The sequence below is a fragment of the Pinus tabuliformis genome, chromosome 4_2, assembly GCF_031772625.1.
Source record: "Pinus tabuliformis cultivar Carrire ecotype Pingquan chromosome 4_2, CPIR1, whole genome shotgun sequence".
NCBI classification, from domain to species: domain Eukaryota; kingdom Viridiplantae; phylum Streptophyta; class Pinopsida; order Pinales; family Pinaceae; genus Pinus; species Pinus tabuliformis.
In genome coordinates this window covers 41,466,165-41,471,182 of record NC_142304.1, presented here as the reverse complement: position 1 = coordinate 41,471,182, position 5,018 = coordinate 41,466,165, and positions in this window count along the sequence as shown.

Here is a 5,018-nt window from a genome sequence, read left to right as displayed (position 1 = left end):
ATATAGGGGTCAGAATGCCTTTATTCTGAAGGAAATGAACGGGGAAGATTGTCCTGGAGGGCCGATCAATGGTCAGCTGCTCAAGCGGTATCACTATTGATCCATTAAAACTGCTTCCACTGTCATTGTAAATACCATTTTTATTTCAGTTTGGTTTTAGTTTGTAAAGTCAGTTTTTGAGTTATTTCAATGTCAAGTTTGAGTCAATTTCTTGGTTATTCCAGTTTTATAAATAAGTCAGAGTCCTGTGCTGTTTATCAAAATGATGACTCCATAGCCCAATGGACAAAAGGCATTGTCTAGCTCCTCCAGAGATCTACTATTCTTGGCACCTCCAAGGAGCCGCCATCCCCCATTGGAGCCAATGTTAGAGTCGGTCTGGTCAGCCCTCCGTCAGAGATCAAAACTCTTTGTGCATTTGAATTTTAGGTGTCCCGCTCCATTTACCCAGCTGCATTTCACTAGGGACATGCCATGATCTGACGGAGAAAGTCATGCTAGTCATTTTCCCTCATGTCTAGCCCCTGCTGGCTCAGGTCTTTGTCCATAATCACCGAAGCTCATGATAGTCAAGGTCTCGTCCTTTACAGGGCAAAGTCATCTTTTATGTTTGGGTCTAGGAATTTATAAATTTGGTATTTGAAAACATGTCTAAAACAAGCTATGCAGACCAGAGGGAGGCCTTACACAACTATGGTTCAGAGAGCCTCATCTTCAAGTGGAAAGACTTTGACTCTTCTTCAAAACTCTGTTTTGAAGAAAAGTCAAACAAGGTCATTTATGAAATTCTTTTCCAAAAATGCACAAGTTGATTTTTCAGAAGCAGTCATGATTTCCATGGCTAAATGCCCAGTCACACAGTCCCTACAAATAAATGCTGAAAATCCCATCATGTGAGCCAAAATTTCAAAGAAAAAATGAAAATCAGGGTGTTTTAAAGCCAATGAAAAAAGTGCAAAACACAAACATTAGAAAGTGGGTTTTCAAAGAAGAAAAAATCAAACCCATCTCTCCCAAGCCTATATATACTTTTTTTTTCCCAAATCAAAGCCATTGTGCTCTTGCAAGACTTGGAGAGACATTACAAAGGTCAGAGAGCGAAATCGTGAGAGTTTGAGTAAGTGAGAGTTGGTTTTGTAAGGCGTGGCGCATACACCCAGGAGCGCGGCGCACACGCAGCCTGCCCGCCATTCAGTTTTCTCAAGGGCGTGACGCACACCCAGTGCGCGACACACTAGGCTTGGTGCGCGACGCACACAGCCAGGGGCATAATTTTTTTTTCCAAACCGCTTCAAATCTTGGTGAGGGCTAGCAAAAAAAGAGGTAGGCCTTGTTGACACCTCTTCTCCATCAATTTTGTCATTAATATGGTGTGTATAAGATGTTTAAATGTTACCCAAAAGCATAATGGCCAACCATGAAAAAATCACCAAGAAAAATAATGGATGAGGTTGCAAGATGGTGATGTTAGCACCAAGGTCACTCCCCTCCCCTTTTTTTTCTCTCTCCTCTCATTTTTCCCCATCTCCCCTTGACCATTTTTCCCTAAAGGCCACCCTAAATCCACCACTAAAACCCTCCCCCTATTCTTCCAAGCAAGGCAGGGAAACTTTGGCAACACGCGGCACACACACGAGGAGGCGCGACGCACTCAGGGCGCGCGACGCACTGGGAGCCCGGCCACAGTGTAAAAATACCACTAGCGCGGCGCACTCAGAGCGCGCGGTGCACTAGGCAGAGCACGCGGCGCACAGAGGTATAAACCCAGAAAAACACAAATTTGCCTAAAAATTTTGTGAATACCTATCAAACTTGAAAGGTAGACCAACTACCTTCACTCTTGGCATTAAACTTGATGAGAATATCATGATTTTGAGACTATGAACCGAATGCATTTTTTTTTTTAAGTAAACAAAGGAAGACATAAAGAAATCAAGCTCCTAGGGTTTTTGATACAGTAACAATGTTGTCAAAGTGTTCTCCTATCCTACCCCTATCACCATTTTCCCTGCATCATTTTCCCCTTATCAGCACCCTAGCACCAATGCAATCATATTCCTTTTTCCCCCCTCCTCATATGACTCAAAAACCCAAACCCTACCAAAACAAATTCAAAACCCTATCCCTATTTCATCATTCCTCTCCTAATACTCCCTGTTTTATTGTCCCCTTGGTGACATATTTTGATGTTGTCTGGAACTACTGGCCTGTGTTTGATTTCAACAGTAAAAGTATGATTGGGTTTGAAAGGCAGCTTACAAGTGCTGGCAAAGGTTGCTAAACTGTGAGCATGAAGATTGAGTTCTCTGGAAATTTTAGTCAACTGTGATTGTGAGAAGGTGTCAAGTACCTGAATAGCTGCTGCCTTATATGCTCTCAACCTTAGATCATTTGTAGTAAAGTTTCCTTTAATTTGTTGTATGATTAGATCTGAATCCCCTAAGATTGAAATTTTAGTTGCACCCAAATTTTTTATGAGTTTGAGACCTAGCAGAAGGGCCTCATACTCAGCCATGTTGTTTGTACATCGAAAGTTTAACCTGTATGCATGACCCTCATGTTATAGACATTTTTGTGCCTTACAGCATGAAGCATGAAATGTCGATAATCTGAGGGATCCAAAGTCCCTAAACATGTTGTTCCTACCCCTAGAGGAACAAGGTCAGCAAACCACAGCACTGAAAATCAGTTCTCCACCTGAAAACACTCAAAAACAAGCTGTTTCTGGATCATGTCAGCTGCTCCACTGAGCATCTGCGCTGAATGTCAACTGCTCCACTCTGTACCTGCACTGAATGTCAAATCTAATGAAGGCTACCTGCGCTGGGCGAGATTGGCCAAGTGGCACAATCATTCTGCAAGGTGTCAAATGCCCAGGAAGCTTCCAAACTGACACTTGGATCAGGGAATTCGCCTTGTGATGAGTAAGAGGATCTAGATCTCCAAGTGGAAGCAAGAAACTCCAAGTGGACTCAAGAACTAAAGTATAACTAAAGTGGGAGAGGACACTAGTCAGCTTCATGCCAGCCTCAAGCTGACTCATCCTTTCTCCAAATCTCCTATATATAGAGCTCTCTCATGAGGTCTAGGGAGGCTGGAATTTTGTGCAAGTAAGGAAGTGCTGTTGGTTTGTGTATAGAACTATTGGGTGATTGCTTTGAAGGAGGTGAAGAGGAGATTTCTTTCTGCTGGGAGGTGTTGCTGGATTGGGCCTATTATGGTTGTAACACTCTCAGAACTTTACTTCTTCCATTAATAAAGTATTTGAGGTTCTTCTATATGCATGTGTCTCTATGGCGAATTGATGCTTGTATATTTGATTTATGCTAATCCTTGAATCAGTTATGGATGTATGCTTCTTGTAGTTTCCTTTCTTTGTGCTTTTACAGGATCTTTGTGTAGCTGGGCCAGTGAAAGAGCAAGGAGCTAGGAGCAAGCAGCAAAGAGGGAAGATGGGATCAACCATTAGCGGAAGATAACGGTTAGTGGATCCCTTTTCTCTTCTCTCTCTCATCTCATAAAGAAGTAATCTTGAATAGCTTTGCTTTGATTGTTGCTGAGGTACTATCACCCTTAGAGTGGGATAGGGTCATTCCGTATTGGATACTTTTCCCAACAACAAATTGGCGACTCCGCTGGGGATCGTATCTTGTTGGTTGTTTGTGTTTTTGCTATTCATTTCATGAACAAAAGGAGTACCGAATCGAACTGTGTTTGAATCTTTCAAATACAAAGTAGAGGGCAGCTACTCTAGCTCAGTCTCTGGGCAAGTTTATGATTTGAAGAGCTGATCCACAAGGACTCTAATAAGCTCTTAGTGATAGCTTTTCATCCTCCTTGTCATCCCTTAGTGTGTCCTTGACTGATAGCTTCTGATTTGAGCAAAAACTGTGAATTTTTGAGCAATCTGTGACCCGGAAACCACCAGAAACGAAAGTTTCGTTCTTCAGTGCAGGCTGTACAAAGGCTGTTTGCATTTCAGTGCAGTTCCCGAAGGGGCTACCTGCACTGAAGGTCAAACAGGAAGTGTTCCACCTGCGCTGGACCAGTCCTGCCTTGTGCTGCTGGGGTTTCCTGCTGTTTCTTGCCCTGTTTTCACTCTTGTTTTTGCTGTTTGTTACTAGTCAGTGGGCCTATCTGAAACCAACTTTCCTTGTCACTATTCCGCCTCAGTTGTATAAAGAAACTGTGTTTGTTCTTTGTGTATTTCTTGTACATTTACAGTTTCCCATAACGAAAGTGAACTAGTCTTGCTGTGGCCTCTTAGATCTAGACCTGTGATAAAGTGTCGTTTTGATCTTAAGAGTTAGTTTGTTTGCTGTTCATAGCTGATTGAGCTTTTGCTTTCGTCATTTGGTTTGAATTTATATATTTCTAGTGTCGAAACAAGTAAATCTTAAGGTGTCTTTTGATTTTGGACAAGCTTGTTTGCTTTCACTTGAAATTGAATTCAAAATTATACAACAACTTTCTTTTTGCATTGCACCAACATTAAGGAAGAGAAAAGAAATACTTGCATTTTTGCATTTTGCATATAAGTTTGTATGTTGATTTAAGGAAAAAGTTCATTAGCGAGTGCTCTTTGATCTGTGTGAAAAGATTTTGTCTCTCTTTTCCCTCAGTAGTTAAGATTTTCATAAGTCGAAAAGATTGAAAAAGCTTGCTTCTCATCTTAGACTGCATTTAGGAGTTTGTATCAATACATCTCGTGGTGAACCTTGAAAGGCAAACTTTAAAAAGATCAACTTAAAATATATTGAATGAACCTAACAACGCTTTGAAACATAACGCAAACATCTAGAGGTCTAAGCTAGAGACGTGTTCCGGCGTCGTTAAACGTAGTGACTGTCGATCTCGACGAAGGTGGGTGATTCCTCCTAAGAGTCGGTGGCACTAATACGGACTTGTGCTCCCACGTACCATCGCGTATATATTGGGAGACCCCTATAGGAATAAAGCCTTTATCCAATAGGAAACCGTGTCGGCCGCCCTACTGATCGCAATGCAGTGAACACAGC